General features: G+C 47.3%; 1 long non-coding RNA gene across 2 annotated transcripts; it reads left to right on the top strand.

Moving 5' to 3' along the window:
• The first annotated feature begins 1,238 nt into the window (after nucleotides 1-1,238).
• On the top strand, nucleotides 1,239-10,125 carry LOC137326095 (uncharacterized). 2 transcript variants are annotated; one of them, XR_010964096.1, is made up of 3 exons: nucleotides 1,239-1,462; nucleotides 2,952-3,115; nucleotides 8,093-10,125. It is a non-coding gene; the product is annotated as an uncharacterized lncRNA (long non-coding RNA). The 2 variants fall into 2 exon arrangements; XR_010964095.1 differs by lacking the exon at nucleotides 1,239-1,462 and adding an exon at nucleotides 1,922-2,001.
• The last annotated feature ends 8,196 nt before the right edge of the window (nucleotides 10,126-18,321 follow it).

Raw genomic sequence — 18,321 nt, forward strand, 5'->3', positions numbered from 1 at the left:
AGGGACCTTATATTAGCCATTAATTGGAATGGACATTCATCCACCGACCTTCGGGTAAGCGTACTCCAAGGCGGCCTTCGAGACACACGACAACGCAAAATCGTCGAGCAGAAATTGATAGCCAAGTTCCGCACCCATGAGGACGGCCTCAACCGGGATCTTGGGTTCATGTCACGCTACACGTTACCCCACCAGCGAACAAATGTTATCTGTTTTTAATATAATGGGTCATTTGCTGGCTCTCTCTGCCTTCCGGATGTTTCTGCCTCTCTCTGTGTTTTTTTTTCTCTGTTTTTTTTCCCTGTTTGTTTTTTTGTTGAATGTGTATTCGGAGGTTCTGCAGGTAACACCTCTCTGTCTGAACACGGTGATTGCCTTGGCAACGGGCAGTTGCAGGGGCAGTCTGTAAACACCATGTATTATTGTTCAATATGTATAAATGCGTAGGCTTCAAGGAGATCTTGAAATATTTGCCTGAGGAAGGAGAAAATCTCCGAAAGCTTGTGAATTTAAAATAAAATTGCTGGACTATAACTTGGTGTTGTAAAATTGTTTACAATTAATTGGAATAGAAAAGGACAATTACAAGTTAAGGTACAACTGCAGGACAAGGGGGAATGGGTGAAAACTGGTGAAAGGCAAGTTCAGGTCTTCACACAGGGTGATTAGTACCTCGAATGGTCTCCTGAGTAACCAGTGAGTGGAGGCAAAATCTCTGGAGTCATTCAAGAGGCATTCAATTGGATACTGTGCTGAGTATAAACCTCTCCACCTCTCTCCTCCATTAAGACCCTCTTTAAAACCCGTCTCTTTGACCGAGCTTTTAGTCACCTGTCCTAATATCACCTTCCTTGGCTTGGTGTCAGTTTTTGTCTGATAACGCTCCTGTGAAGCTCCTTGGGACATTTTACAGCGCTAAAGGCAAGTTGTTGTTGATACTGTATGGAAGGACGAGTTAGATGGGCTGAACGGCCTCCAGCAACTGCCTTTATCTTTTTTTAGCAGTGTGATTGCGCCCTCCTCTGTGTACAAACAAAGCAAAGTATCTCATGTTACCATGACGACGCCAGCCTTTAAAGGCAAAACAAACAGCGCAAGATAAAGAATGGAGAAGGCAAAGAACAAAGTCTAGATATAGTACGTGACAAGATAGAGGTTGTGACCTTCATCCTTCACCCCCCCCCCCCCCGCCCCGCCAGCGAGACACCGCGGTTTACTCCGCTGTTAAAGTACCTTGGACCAATAGCTCCTTGTAGTGTGTCGGATTGTGCCAGAGGCTGCGAGTGAAGCAGCTGATAGAGGTGTCCCTCGGGTGACTCTGGCTGCCGGCTGTGGGTAATCAGAGGCGAGCAGTGCAACAGCTCCCAAGGACAAAGCTGTGTGGTTACGACAGCGGGACGGAAAGTGAAGTTAAAAGTTGTTTTAAAAAAGATGGGCTTGATGCCGTTACCTGTCAGAATTGGTAAGGAAGAAAGTAATGCTGCTACTCAGTTGATTTGTGAGGCAAAGTATTGCATTAGGAGGAAAGTGTGTTTTTGTTCAGCAGAGAGGCCTGCTTACATGGTGCCCCGACAGAACCATGTTGCAATGTTTGTGTTGCTGGGTTAAGCCTCATCAATCTCGGCTTTTGTCCCCAGAATCCTGAGTGGGCAGGGATAGGATTTTGCAAGAAGTACACAAAGATTTCCCCATTTCAGAGTCACTAAACCTTCCTTGGACTGAGCACATGCCTGGGGTTGGAGGGTTTATATAAATTGATTTTTTAAATATGTAAATAGGAAGAGCTGCACACCCTGTTCCCACTCTGTTTATCTAAACACAAGGGAAGCAGGTTCATTCACCTGCTCACAGGCTGCAGTGCCACACAAAGCCTGAACACCACTTGCCAGACCTCATTTTGGTGCATATGATTTGAGATGTCACGACGTCACATGCCGTGAGCTGGGCACACAGTCAGTCACATATCATCAGACCTTGCACTGCTCACACTTAATTGTCACGGTGAGTAAAGGAATGGTGTCGAGGGGAAAGAAAAAACTATGAGAGGAGATGGGAGAGGAGAGAAAAAGAACGAGAAAGGGGGAGAGACACACACACACACACGTAAGGGGAGAATGAGCGAGAGAGACAAACAGAGGGAAAAGCCAGATCTTTGGCTAGCTGTCTTGGAGGATGTTACAGAGCAGTAATTCACGGTTCTAATGCAGAGTTACATTTAGAATTTGGGCACAACCCCAGCACAATTTTGTGTTCATTAGAATCAATTTATACTGTCAGCCTTGGGTCAGTTATGGCTCTCTCGCCTCTGAGTTAGTAGATTATGGATTCAAGTCACAGTCCAGAGACTTAACACACCAGTGCAGTACTGAGGGAGTGCTTCATTATCAGAGGTGCCGTCTTTCAGATGAGACATTAAACCGAGGCCCTGTCTGCTCTCTCAGGTGGACGTAAAAGATCCCTTGGCACTATTTGAAGAAGAGCGGGGGAGTTCTCCCTGCTGTCCTGACCAGTCTTTACCCCTCAACTAACATCAATAAAAAAAAAACAAATTATCTGGTCATTTAACTCGTAAATGCAGATTCTTTCTTCCTTTAATTTTCAGCAAGGGAATGCTATTTGGAGGTAGGACTATCGCTGGATCTATAGCACAAACTATGCTGTAGATTTTATGGTTACAGCACTCTGGCTCCGACTGCACCCTCCCGGATCTTTCTAGGTTAGCCCTCAAATCATGTGTGCAGGAAGCTCCTGGCCTGCATTGGGTCTCATATTGGAAGCTCACCAAAGAAGGGGTGGGGAAAACAGAATATCTGGAGCATTAGCAGCTTTTAAAGGGCTCCAGCCAGGGTTTAAATGGATGTAGCGACTTAAAGTTAAGTGCAGATTGGAGATCCTTCTCTGAATGTGTTCCTTCAAGTTACACTGTCTCAAAGCTACTTCTCTGCATGTAGGACAAGGTGGCACCTACTACAATAGAATAGACCTAAACTGGAGGAGGAGATGGAAATTACAAGTCCTTGACTCCTGTTGAGGGGGCCACCATTGAAAATCATTCCTTAGAAGAGCATCGAGGATGTAGGACAAGGCTAAGCTGGAGGCCTACAACAAACTCAAGGCTGGTACCATCCTGGACTTGTTATGTCTTTTCTCCCACTCACACTTTCACTCACTCACACTTTCACTCACTCACTCTTTCACTCACTCACTCACTCACTCACTCTTTCACTCATTGTTTCACTCACTCACTCACTCACACTTTCACTCGCTCTTTCACACACTCACTCATGCACTCACACTTTCACTCACTCTTTCACTCACTCACTTTCACTCAGTCAGTCATGCACTCACACTTTCACCACTCACTCTTTCACTCACTCATTCACACACTTTCACTCACTCACTCTTTCACTCACTCACTCACTCACTCTTTCACTCACTCATTCACACACTTTCACTCACTCACTCTTTCACTCTCACTCTTTCACTCAGTCATGCACTCACACTTTCACTACTCACTCACTCACTCACTCTTTCACTCACTCTTTCACTCAGTCATGCACTCACACTTTCACTACTCACTCACTCACTCTTTCACTCACTCTTTCATACACTTTCACTCACTCACTCTTTCACTCACTTTCACTCAATCACTCTTTCACCCGCTCACTCACTCACGCACTTACACTTTCGCTCACTCACTCTTTCACCCACTCACTCATTCACTCACTCTTTCACCCACTCACTCATTCACTCACTCTTTCACTCGCTCACTCTTTCACTCACACACTCACTCATGCACTCACACTTTCACTCACTCTTTCACTCACTCATTCACACACTCTTTCACTCACTCTTTCACTCACTCACTCTTTCACTCACACACTCATTCACACACTCTTTCAAACACTCACTCTTTCACGAACTCACTCACTCATTCACTCTTTCACTCACTCACTCTTTCAATCACTCACACTTTCACTCACTATCACTCACTCACTCTTTCAATCACTCACACTTTCACTCACTATCACTCACTCACTCTTTCACGAACTCACTCACTCATTCACTCTTTCACTCAGTCACTCTTTCAATCACTCACACTTTCACTCACTCTATCACTCACTCAATCACTGTTTCACTCACTCATGCACTCACACTTTCACTCATTCACACTTCCACTCACTCTTTCGCTCATTCTTCCATTCACTCTCACTCTTTCACTCACTCTCACTCTTTCACTCACTCACTCTTTCACTCACTCTCACTCTTCCACTCACTCTCACTCACTCACTCTCACTCTTCCACTCACTCTCACTCACTCTCAACCTTTCACTTACGCACTCTTTCACTCACTCTTCCACTCACTCTCACCCTTTCATTCACTCACTCTTTCACACACTTTCACTCACTCACTCTTTCACTCATTCACTTTCACTCATTCACTCACACTTTCATGCACTCACACTTTCACACACTCTTTCACTCACTCACTCACTTTCACTCATTCACTCACTCTCACTCTTTCATTCACTCACTCTTTAACTCACTCACTCACACTTTCGCTCACTCACACTTTCACACACTCTCACTCACTCACTTTCACTCACTCTTTCACTCAACCACTCTTTCACTCAATCACTCTTTCACTCACTCTTTCACACACGCTTTCACAAACTCGCTCTTTCACGAAGTCACTTTTTCACTCAATCACTCTTTCACTCAATCACTCTTTCACTCACTCTCACTCTTTCACTCTCACTCACTTATTATTTCACTCACTCACTTTCACTCACTCACTTTCACTCATTTTTTTCACTCATTTTTTTCACTCACTCTTTCACTCACTGTCACTCTTTTACTCACTCTTTCACTCATTGTTTCACTCACTCACTCTTTCACTCTTTCACTCACGTACTCACTCATGCACACGCACTTTCACTCGCTCACACTTTCACTCGCTCACACTTTCACTCGCTCAATTTAACTCACTCAGTCATGCACTCACACTTTCATTACTCACTCTTTCACTCACTCATTCACTCACTTTTTCATTCTCTTTCACTCACTCACTCATGCACTCACACTTTCACTCACTCACCCTTTCACTTGCTCTTTCACTCACTCACTCATTCACACACTCATTCACTCAATCTTTTGCAAACTCACTCTTTCACTCACTCACACTTTCACTCACTCTTTCACTCACTCACTCTCACTCACTCTTTCACTCACTCACACTTTCATCACTCTTTCACTCACTCACTCTCACTCACTCACTCATTCTCTCACTCACACTTTCACTCACTCTCACTCTCACGCTTTCACTCACTCACTTTCACTCACTCACTCTTTCATTCACTCACATTTTCACTCACTCTTTCACTCATTCACTCTTTCTCATTCACTCACTTTCTCTCACTCTTTCACTCACTCACTTTCACTTATTCTTTCACTCACTCACTTTCACTCATTTTTTCACTCACTCTTTCACTCTCACTCACTTTCACTCATTTTTTCACTCATTTTTTCACTCACTCTTTCACTCACTCACTCATTCTCACTCTCACTCACTCACTCATTGTTTCACTCACTCACTCTTTCATTCTTCCACTCTCTCACTCATGCACGCACACTTTCACTCGCTCACTCTTTCACTCACTCACTCTTTCACTAACTCACTCTTTCACTCACTCGCTCTTTCACTCACTCACTCTTTCACTCACTCTCACTCTTTCACTCACTCACTCACTCTCACTCTTTTACTCACTCTCAACTTTTCACTCACTCACTCTTTCACTCACTCACTCTTTCACTCACTCACTCAATCATTCGCACTTTCACTCACTCTTTCACTCACTCACTCATTCTCACTCTCACTCACTCACTCATTGTTTCACTCACTCACTCTTTCATTCTTTCACTCTCTCACTCATGCACGCACACTTTCACTCGCTCACTCTTTCACTCACTCACTCTTTCACTAACTCACTCTTTCACTCACTCGCTCTTTCACTCACTCACTCTTTCACTCACTCTCACTCTTTCACTCACTCACTCACTCTCACTCTTTTACTCACTCTCAACTTTTCACTCACTCACTCTTTCACTCACTCACTCTTTCACTCACTCACTCAATCATTCACACTTCCACTCACACTCTCTCACTGTTTCACTCACTCAATCACTGTTTCACTCACTCACTCACTCATGCACTCACACTTTCACTCATTCACACTTCCACTCACTCTTTCGCTTATTCTTCCATTCACTCTCACTCTTTCACTCACTCTCACTCTTTCACTCACTCACTCTTTCACTCACTTTCACTCACTGTTTCACTCACTCTCACTCACTCACTCTCAACCTTTCACTCACTCACTCTTTCACTCACTCACTTTTTCACTCACTCTTTCACTCATTCTTTCACTCACTCACTCTTTCACTCACTCTTTCACTCACTCTCACTCACTCACTCTCAACCTTTCACTCACTTACTCGCTCACTCACTCACTTTCACTCACTCATTCACTTTCACTCACTCTTTCATTCACACTTTCACTCACTCACTCTTTCACTCATTCTTTCACTCGCTCACTTGCTCACTCACACACACTTTCACTCACTCACTTTCACTCACTTACACTCAATCATTCACACACTCTCACTCACTCTTTCACTCCCTCGCTCTTTCACTCACTCACTCTTTCACTCCCTCACACTTTCACTCCCTCGCTCTTTCACTCCCTCACTCTTTCACTCACTCACTCCTTCATTCACTCACTCTTTCACTCACTCTTTCACTCACTCTTTCACTCACTCACTTTCACTCACTTTCACTCACTCTTTCACTCACTCACTCTTTCACTCACTCACACTTTCACTCACTTTCACTCAGTCACTCACTCACTCACTCATGCACTCACACTCTTTCACTCACTCACACTTTCACTCACTCACTCACACTCACTCATTCACACACTCTTTCACTCACTCACACTTTCACTCACTCACTCTTTCACTCACTCACTCTTTCACTCACTCTTTCACTCACTCACTTTCACTCACTTTCACTCACTCTTTCACTCACTCACTCTTTCACTCACTCACACTTTCACTCAGTCACTCACTCACTCACTCATGCACTCACACTCTTTCACTCACTCACACTTTCACTCACTCACTCACACTCACTCATTCACACACTCTTTCACTCACTCACTCTTTCACTCACTCACTCTTTCACTCACTCTTTCACTCACACTCTTTCACTCACTTTCACTCAGTCACTCAGTCACTCTTTCACTCACTCACTCACTCACTCATGCACTCACACTTTCACTCACTCATTCGCACACTCTTTCACTCACTCACTCTTTCACTCACTCACACTCACTCCTTCAAACACTCTTTCACTCACTCTTTCACTCACTCACTCTTTCACTCACTCACTCACTCACTCACTCACTTATGCACTCGCACTGCCACTCACTCACTTTCACTCACTCACTCATTCACACACTTTCACTCACTCACTCTTTCACTAACTCACTCTTTCACTCACTTTTTCACTCACTCTTTTGCTCACTCACTCTTTCACTCATTCTTTCACTCACTCATTCTTTCACTCACTCACTCATTTACTCATTCATTTACTCACTCTTTACCTCATGCTTTTCCTCACTCTTTCACTCACTTTTTCACTCACTCTTTTGCTCACTCACTCTTTCACTCATTCTTTCACTCACTCATTCTTTCACTCACTCACTCATTTACTCATTCATTTACTCACTCTTTACCTCATGCTTTTCCTCACTCTTTCACTCACTCACTTTCACTCATTCTTTCACTATTTCACTCACTCACTTTCACTCACTCCCTCACTCACTCACTCTTTCACTCACTCACTCTTTCATTCAATCTTTCACTCACTCTTTTACTCACTCATTCACTCTTTTACTCACTCACTCACTCTTTTACTCACTCACTCACTCGTATACAGACATACACAGAAGCACACAAACATCACACACATTATCTTGCAATCAAGCTCGTTTGGAGAATTATACATTTGTTGCTTTCTTGCTCACTGTAGGCCTGGAAGAGCAGCCTGTGTCAGTGGAGCCAACGGATAGCACCCCACAGCACCTCAATCATCAGCAAAGTGATGGAAGGTATCGTCGACAGTGCTATGAAGCGGCACTTACTCACCAATAGCCTGCTCACCGATGCTCAGTTTGGGTTCCGCCAGGACCACTCGGCTCCAGACCTCATTACAGTCTTGGTCCAAACATGGACAAAAGAGCTGAATTCCAGAGGTGAGGTGAGAGTGACTGCCCTTGACATCAAGGCAGCATTTGACCAAGTGTGGTACCAAGGAGCCCTAATAAAATTGAAGTCAATGGGAATCAGGGGGAAACTCTCCAGTGGCTGGAGTCATACCTAGCACAAAGGAAGATGGTAGTGGTTGTTGGAGGCCAATCATCTCAGCCCCAGGGCATTGCTGCAGGAGTTCCTCAGGGCAGTGTCCTAGGCCCAACCATCTTCAGCTGCTTCATCAATGACCTTCCCTCCATCATAAGGTTAGAAATGGGGATGTTCGCTGATGATTGCACAGTGTTCAGTTCCATTCGCAACCCCTCAGATAATGAAGCAGTCCTTGTCCGCATGCAGCAAGACCTGGACAACATCCAGGCTTGGGCTCATAAGTGGCAAGTAACATTCACACCAGACAGGTGCCAGGCAATGACCATCTCCAACAAGAGAGAGTCTAACCATCTCCCCTTGACATTCAGTTGCATTACCATCGCTGAATCCCCCACCATCAACATCCTGGGGGTCACCATTGACCAGAAACTTAACTGGACCAGCCACATAAATACTGTGGCTACAAGAGCAGGTCAGAGGCTGGGTATTCTGCAGCGAGTGACTCACCTCCTGACTCCCCAAAGCCTTTCCACCATCTACAAGGCACAAGTCAGGAGTGTGATGGAATACTCTCCACTTGCCTGGATGAGTGCAGCTCCAACAACACTCAAGAAGCTCAACACCATCCAAGATAAAGCAGCCCGCTTGATTGGCACCCCATCCACCACCCTAAACATTCACTCCCTCCACCACAACGCGCCATGGCTGCAGTGTGTACCATCCACAGGATGCACTGCAGCAACTCGCCAAGGCTTCTTCGACAGCACCTCCCAAACCTGCGACCTCTACCACCTAGAAGGACAAGGGCAGCAGGCACATGGGAACAACACCACCTGCACGTTCCCCTCCAAGTCACACACCATCCCGACTTGGAAATATATCGCCGTTCCTTCATCACCGCTGGGTCAAAATCCTGGAACTCCCTTCCTAACAGCACTGTGGGAGAACCTTCACCACAGGGACTGCAGCGGTTCAAGAAGGCGGCTCACCACCACCTTCTCAAGGGCAATTAGGGATGGGCACCCACATCCCACGAATGAGTAAAACAAAACACATTGTATTGGAAAATCATTGGTCCCAAGAGCTAAGCAGCAGGCCTGACAAGCCTTCCTCTTGGGCTGTAAACAGTGAGAGATATAATACAGTCACGAGAGGTTTTTTGAAACAGGAAAGCTATAAAGGTAGTCCAGGCTTCTTCAAAATAAATCTGTGAGTCTTTTGGTGAGGAGAAGATGTTAGAAATGCTGGAGGATAGTTAGAAGCTATCTTGTGTAAGTCATGTTGGGTGACCCACTGTGTGGGGTAATGTGGCATGTTCTTTAGTTTGTATTATATGACAATGAGTTGTACGATTGCATTAAGTGAGACAGGTGATGATGGCTCTCCATATGTTCACCTTACTGTGAAATAAAGCAGATTAATGATTCACATCTTACCTCGTCTCACCAAGCTGCCTTCAGAGAGTTTGAAGAAACATTTGTGAAAAAGACAAGAATATCCAGTCCAGATCAGAAGAGTTACATCCCCGGGTTACTCTATCGTACAAATAGATATAGGGCAGTGTGAGTCAACTCCCATAAAAGGAAGATACTCAGACCACTTACAGGAGTGACTGACACCACTGAACCTGCGAAGATACCTACAGCAAACCTGATGTTGAAGTTACCTTCAATAAAGTAACCAGAACGCAGCGAATTTAAATGACTGTCTGTTCAGTTCATTAGGACTGCTGATCAAAAATATATTTTAATAAATCAAACAGGATGTTTGAGTGGCTTGGCTCTCCCCCCGCCCCCCCAGTCTTTCATCTTCAACCCCACAGAAAGGGAAAGCTGGCAGGGAGGGTCTCCGGATTCTCCCAGGTGATGCTTAATGCCCAGGGAGTAAAGGTGAAAATCTACCCCACTGTTTTTGAGGCCTGATCATTCTCGGAGCTTACATACATAGAATTACATAGAGTTTACAGCACAGAAACAGGCCATTCGGTCCAACTGGTCTATGCTGGCGTTTACGCTCCACACAAGCCGACTCCCTTCTTACTCCATCTCACCCTATCAGCATATCCTTCTATTCCTTTCTTCCTCATCTGTTTATCTCGCTTCCCCTTAAATGCACCTCTGCTATTTGCCTCAACTACTCCTTGTGGTAGCGAGTTCCGCATTCTCACCACTCTCTGGGTAAAAAAGTTCCTCCTGAATTGAATTCCCTATTGGATTTATTAGTGACTATCTTATATTTATAGCTCCTAGTTTGGGACTCCCCCACAAGTGGAAAAATTTTCTCTACGTCTGCTCTATTGAATCCCTTCATAGTTTTAAAGACCTCTATTAGGTCACACTTCAGCCTTCTCTTTTCTAGAAAAAAGAGCCCCACCTTGTTCAGTCTTCCCTGATAGCTGTAACCTCTGAGTCCTGGTGTAAGCTGCAGTGAAATATTGTATTGTAAAAACCTCTATTCATATCCTCTCTTACCTTGTTCCCTGTCCTGGTCAACACTTGTAAATGCTTCAATTGCACTTGACTTTCCAATGATTTTGCAGACAACATTTGGATGTTTTTATTACCACATAAAGATTTCCTTATGTTCCGATACTAGCAAGAAAAAAAACAGAAGTAAAAAGCTACTGAAACAGTGTAAGTAATAAAAAAATCAGGCAAAAAAGCTTCTGCCCCTTTAAGAGATCCTTCACACATGGCGCCTGCCATTTTGCAAACTCCAGGTGGATGAGCAGAGCGCAATCCTGTCCTAAACGACTGGGGGACCGTGCTGGGCCATTAATAACCATTGTCATGTTAGAGTGAACCTCATGCACATGTTGTGAATGAACCCATTAGGTTGGTTTGAAGGTCGGGCCGTGTGTTAATCGGGATAAGGATTCGATGTGATAAGGGACGATCGGCTGGCCATCGCAAGTCACGTGTTTGATCGATTGGATGGTACCACATATGATCCCTATGCCAGCCTCAAGGAGGGAGAGACAATGGCAGAAAGGTTGAGAGCAGCGGTGTCCCTGGTCGTGACTGGCAATGCTGTCCCTATGGTGCAGGTTGCTGCAGGTGCCTTGCAGCATATAGCACAGCCCTGCGCCTACCTTCATTTTGATCTAGAGCCTGTGGAGGCAGTTGTGCTCAGTCACTACCAGGTAGTAATATTGGAACAGGAGGAGACCATTCAGCCCCTCAAGCCTCTTCCGCCATTCAATTCAATCATGGCTGGTCTATATCTTAACTCCATCTCCCCACCTTGGTCCCAGATCCTTAATACCCTTACCTAACAAAAATCTATCAATCTCAGTTTTGAAATGTTCAATTGACCCCCCTGCCTCGGGGGAGAGAGTTCCAGATTTCCATTGCCCTTTGTATGAAGAAGTGCTTCCTGACATCACCCCTGAACAACCTAGCTCTAATTTTAAGATTATACTCCCCACCATTAAAGCAAAGGACCATTAAACCTCTTTCTCTACCTGCAAGAACATGAAAAAAACAGCAGCAGAAATAGGATTGACTTTGCTGGACTTTGTGGGCCAGATGTCCATGAGTCATGGTAGTAGTTTGGACCACCTTGTACCACTGCCAGGTCCATGTGCACACCTACCTGGCCCTGGTGTCTTGCAGCATATAGCACAGCTGTGGCCCTGGTGCCTGCTGATCTCCCTGGCATGCCGCCTTTCACTTTGAAACCATCCCCCATCATTATCATTAACTTGATAAATGGTTCTGCAGCTTGCCTAATCACTTCCTGAAGATTCCCAGTTGATTTTCCAGCCCTTGTTCTCTGCATTCCTCCAATTCTGGCCTCTTGTGCATCTCCGATTTTAATCGCTCCACCATTGGCGGCCGTGCCTTCAGCTGCCTAGGACCTAAGCTCTGGAATTCCCTCCCGCAACCTCTCCGCCTTTCTACCTCTCTCTCCTCCTTTAAGATGCTCCTTAAAACCTACCTCTTTGACCAGTCACCTGTCCTAATATCTCCTTATGTGGCTCAGTGTCAAATATTGTCTGATAACATTCCTGTGAAGTGCCTTGAGACCTTTTATAAATGCAAGTTGTTGTCGTTCTTTACTAATGAAAATCTACCAGGGTATTCATCAAGAAAAAAGAGGAGCTTGTAACAAAGGTAATGCAATAATCGTGGAGGACTTTAATCGTCATAGAGACTGGGCAAATCAAATTGGCAAAAGTAGTTTGGAGGACGAGATCATGGAATGCGTTGAAGACAGTTTCCTAGAACAATACGTCGTGGAACCAACCAGGGAACAGGCTGTTTTAGATCTTGTCTTGTGTAATGAGACAGGGTTAATTAGTAATCTCATAGTGAGAGATCCTCTGGGGAAGAGTGATCATAATATGATAGAATTTCACATTGAATTCGAGTGTGATGTAGTTAAGTCTGAAACTAGAGTCTTAAACTTAAACAAAGCCAATTACATAGGTATGAGGGGCGAGTTGGCTAAGGTTGATTGGGAAATTAGATTAAAAGATATGACAGTAGATAAATAATGGTGAACATTTAAAGAAATATTTCATAATTCTCAACAAATATACATTCCATTGAGGAATAAATCCGAGGGTTCTAAAAGAGGTGGCTGCAGAGATAGTGGATGCATTGGTTGTGATCTTCCAAAATTCCCTAGATTCTAGAATGGTCCACATGGATTGGAAGGTGGCAAATGTAACCCTGCTAGTCAAGAAAGGAGGGAGAGAGAAAACAGGGAACTACAGGCCAGTTAACCTGACATCAGTCGTAGGGAAAATGCTAGAATCTATTATTAAGGACATGGTAACAGGGCACTTAGAAAATCATAATATGATTAGGTAGAGTCAACATGGTTTTATGAAAGTGAAATCGGGTTTGACAAATCTATTAGAATTTTTTGAGGGTGTAACTAGCAGGGTAGATAAAGAGGAACCAGTGGATGTAGTATATTTGGATTTTCAAAAGGCATTCGATAAGGTGCCACATAAAAGGTTGTTACACAAGGTAAGGGCTCATGGGGTTGGGGGTAATATATTAGCATCGATAGAGGATTGGTTAATGAACAGAAAACAGAGAGTAGGGATAAACAGGTCGTTTTCAGGTTGGCAGGCTGTAACTAGTGGGGTGCCACAAGGATCAGTGCTTGGGCCTCAGCTATTTACAATGTTAATGACTTAGATGAAGGGACTGAGTGTATCCAAGTTTGCTGATGATACAAAGCTAGGTGGGAAAGTAAGCTGTGAGGAGTCTGCAAAGGAATATAGACAAGTTAAGTGAATGGGCAAGAAGGTGGCAGATGGAGTATAATGTGGGGAAATGCGAAGATATTCACTTTGGTAGGAAGAATAGAAAAACAGAATATTTTTTAAATGGTGAGAAACTATTAAACATTGGTGTTCAGAGAGATTTGGCTGACATTGTACATGAAACACAGAAAGTTATCATGCAGGTACAGCAAGCAATTAGGAAGGCAAATGGTATGTTGGCCTTTATTGCAAGGGGGTTGGAGTACAAGAGTAAGGAAGTCTTGCTACAGTTTTACAGGGCTTTAGTGAGACCACACCTAGAGTATTGTGTACAGTTTTGGTCTCCTTACCTAAGGAAGGATATACTTGCCTTAGAGGCAGTGCAACGAAGGTTCACTAGATTGATTCTTGAGATTGAGTAGAATGGGCCTATATTCTCTGGAGTTTAGAAGAATGAGAGGTGATCTCATTGAAACATGTAAGATTCTGAGAGGGCTTAATAGGGTAGATGCAGAGAGGCTGTTTCCCCTGGCTGGAGACTCTAGAACTAGGGGGCATAGTCTCAGGATAAGGGGTCGGCCATGTAGGACTGAGATAATGAGAAATTTCTTCATTCAGGGAGTTGTGAATCTTTGGAATTCTCTACCCCAGATGGCTGTTAATGCTGAGTCGTTGAGTATTTTCAAGACTGAGATCGATAGATTCTTGGGCTCTAAGGGAATCAAGGGATTATGGGAATCGGGCAGGAAAGTGGAGTTAAGGTCAAAGATCTGCCATGATCTGATTGAATGGTGGAGGAGGCTCGAGGGGCTGTATGGCCTACTTCTGCTCCTATTTCTTATGTTCTTATGTACCATAACACCCACTAGCCTGCAGTCACTTTTCAGTTTAAGCTGCAATGCTTTCAATCAGTTAGAAGATGAGCTGTTGTTTTGGAACTCCCCAGCAGTGAGTAGATGCACCTTTAAGGTGGTGATAAGCCATACTAAGCAGGAAGTCCTCGGTTCAAACCCTACTCCACGCTGGTCTCATTCGGGGCACTATAACTGACCTCAGTGCCTCAGGAGCTGAAAGAAGAAAACCAGGCAGGGTTCCAAGCTGGAGAGTGTGCCTGTATGGTGGACGGGCGAGATCAGGAGAGGACAGGATCGGGCTTGGCCTGTGATGCTCTCTGCATTGTATAGCTACACCCTCTGTGTAACTTCACACATGAGGAACGGTCACTTGGATAATTTGCAGATGATACCAAACGAGGAGGGGGCAGTGGAATCGAAGGAGGGAGCTCAGAAATTACAGAATGAGCGAAACAAAGTACGAGTGGGCCAAATAATGGCAGACAAAATTTAACATACATGAGTATAAAATATTGCACCTAGGAAGGAAAAAATGGGCGACCCCATTCTCTTTGAAGGGTGGTGAAATAGCTATGGGTGAAGTTGAAAGAGATCTATGTGTCTTAGTAGTGTCAATGCTCAAATGTCCAGGCAATGAAGAGTAGCAGTCAGCAAGGCCGATAGAATGTTGACTTCAATCCTGCAACCTTTAATTTGTTTTCATTATTTAAATATACATTATAAACCCCAATAAATTATTTACCCATTGTATAGATATCTTGCAGTATGAGATCAAGTGTAATGAAAAAAACTTAAGCAACCCCTGGACCAGATGGGAAATAGTGCTCTTCATTGCTTGTGGGTCACACAGGCAAATCATTTGTTGTTTAAATGTAGTGTCACATTGTGACCCATGCGGGGGCCAAGTCTGAAACAGGGCAGAGGCAGAGCAATTCCAAAGATAATAAACTTACTTGAATGTAGAGCCGGGGGGAGCAGCAATGATCCACATTCAAACCATGAGTGCCGCTGCTGGTCACCCCCGCCTCTCCCCCTCGATCGAGACCTCAGCCCCCTTCGATCGATACCACAGCACCCCCCCTCAATCGAGACCTCAAACCCCCGCCCCTCGATCGAGACCTCAAACCCCCCCCTCGATCGAGACCTCAAACCCCCCCCCCTCGATCGAGACCTCAAACCCTCCCCCTCGATCGAGACCTCAAACCCCCCCCAACCCGATCGAGACCTCAGCAGCCCCTCGATCGAGACCTCAAACCCCCCCCGATCGAGACCTCAAACCCCCCCCGATCAAAACCACAGCACCCCCCCCGATCGATACCACAGCACCCCCCGATCAAAACCACAGTACCCACCCCGATCGAGACCTCAGGCCACCCCTTGATCAAAACCACAGCACCACCCCCCCGATCGAGACCTCAGCCCCCCCCCAATCAAAACCACAGCCACCCCCCACCGATCAAATCCACAACCCCCCCCCACCCCCCCCCGATCAAAACCACAGCACCCACCCCGATCGAGACCTCAGGCCCCCCCTTGATCAAAACCACAGCACCACCCCCCCGAACGAGACCTCAGCCCCCCCGAATCAAAACCACAGCAACCCCCCCCGATCAAAACCACAGCCACCCCCCACCGATCAAAACCACAGCGCCCCCCACCGATCAAAACCACTGCAACCCCCCGATCGAGACCTCAGCCCCCCCCAATCAAAACCGCAGCAACCCCCCCCGATCGAGACCTCAGCCCCCCCCGATCGATACCACAGCACCCCCATCGGGGAGGGTGGGGAGTGGTCTGTGATCGGGAAGGGTGGGGAGTGGTCTGTGGCCGGGGAGGTTGGGGAGAGGTTTGTGATCGGGGAGGGTGGGGAGTGGTCTGTGACCGGGGAGGGTGGGGAGTGGTCTGTGACCGGGGAGGGTGGGGAGTGGTCTGTGACCGGGGAGGGTGGGGAGTGGTCTGTGACCGGGGAGGGTGGGGAGTGGTCTGTGACCGGGGAGGGTGGGGAGTGGTCTGTGACCGGGAAGGGTGGGGAGTGGTTTGTGATCGGGGAGGGTGGGGAGTGGTCTGTGGCTGGGGAGGTTGGGGAGAGGTCTGTGATCGGGGAGGGTGGAGAGAGGTCTGTGATCGGGGAGGGTGGGGAGTGGTCTGTGATCGGGGAGGGTGGGGAGTGGTCTGTGATCGGGGAGGGTGGGGAGTGGTCTGTGATCGGGGAGGGTGGGGAGTGGTCTGTGACCGGGGAGGGTGGGGAGTGGTCTGTGACCGGGGAGGGTGGGGAGTGGTCTGTGATCGGGGAGGGTGGGGAGTGGTCTGTGACCGGGGAGGGTGGGGAGTGGTCTGTGGCCGGGGAGGTTGGGGAGTGGTCTGTGACCGGGGAGGGTGGGGAGTGGTCTGTGATCGGGGAGGGTGGGGAGTGGTCTGTGACCGGGGAGGGTGGGGAGTGGTCTGTGGCTGGGGAGGTTGGGGAGAGGTCTGTGATCGGGGAGGGTGGGGAGTGGTCTGTGATCGGGGAGGGTGGGGAGTGGTCTGTGGCCGGGGAGGGTGGGGAGTGGTCTGTGATCGGGGAGGTTGGGGAGTGGTCTGTGGCCGGGGAGGGTGGGGAGTGGTCTGTGATCGGGGAGGGTGATGGCGGTGATCGGGGGATTGAGGTCACAATCTGAGATCGAGACCTCAGCCCCCCCCCCGATTGATACCACAGCACCCCACCTTGATTGAGACCTCAAACCCCCTCGAGATCTTACCCCCCAATCGAGAGTCAGCCCATCCCCAATTGAAACCTCAGCCCACCCCCCGGTTGAGACCTCGACTACCGCAGATTGTGACCTCAATTCCCCGATCACCGCCACCACCCTCCCCGATCACAGACCACTCCCCACCCTCCCCAATCACAGACCACTCCCCACCCTCCCCGATAACAGACCACTCCCCACCCTCCCCGATCACAGACCACTCCCCACCCTCCCCGATCACAGACCACTCCCCACCCTCCCCGATCAGAGATCACTCCCCACCCTCCCCGATCACCACCGATTCCCACTCTCCCCGATCACCACCGATTCCCACTCTTCCCGATCACCACCGATTCCCACTCTTCCCGATCACCACCGATTCCCACCCTCCCCGATCACCACCGATTCCCACTCTCCCCGATCACCGATTCCCACTCTCCCCGATCACCGATTCCCACTCTCCCCGATCACCACCGATTCCCACTCTCCCCGATCATCACCGATTCCCACTCTCCCCGATCACCGATTCCCACTCTCCCCGATCACCACCGATTCCCACTCTCCCCGATCATCACCGATTCCCACTCTCCCCGATCACCACCGATTCCCACTCTCCCCGATCATCACCGATTCCCACTCTCCCCGATCACCACCGATACCCACTCTCCCCGATCATCACCGATTCCCACTCTCCCCGATCATCACCGATTCCCACTCTCCCCGATCACCACCGATTCCCACTCTCCCCGATCACCACCGATTCCCACTCTCCCCGATCACCACCGATTCCCACTCTCCCCGATCATCACCGATTCCCATTCTCCCCGATCATCACCGATTCCCACTCTCCCCGATCATCACCGATTCCCATTCTCCCCGATCACCACCGATTCCCACTCTCCCCGATCATCACCGATTCCCACTCTCCCCGATCACCACCGATTCCCACTCTCCCCGATCACCACCGATTCCCACTCTCCCCGATCATCACCGATTCCCACTCTCCCCGATCACCACCGATTCCCACTCTCCCCGATCACCACCGATTCCCACTCTCCCCGATCATCACCGATTCCCACTCTCCCCGATCATCACC

This window comes from Heptranchias perlo, chromosome 10 (genome assembly GCF_035084215.1).
Source record: "Heptranchias perlo isolate sHepPer1 chromosome 10, sHepPer1.hap1, whole genome shotgun sequence".
NCBI classification, from domain to species: domain Eukaryota; kingdom Metazoa; phylum Chordata; class Chondrichthyes; order Hexanchiformes; family Hexanchidae; genus Heptranchias; species Heptranchias perlo.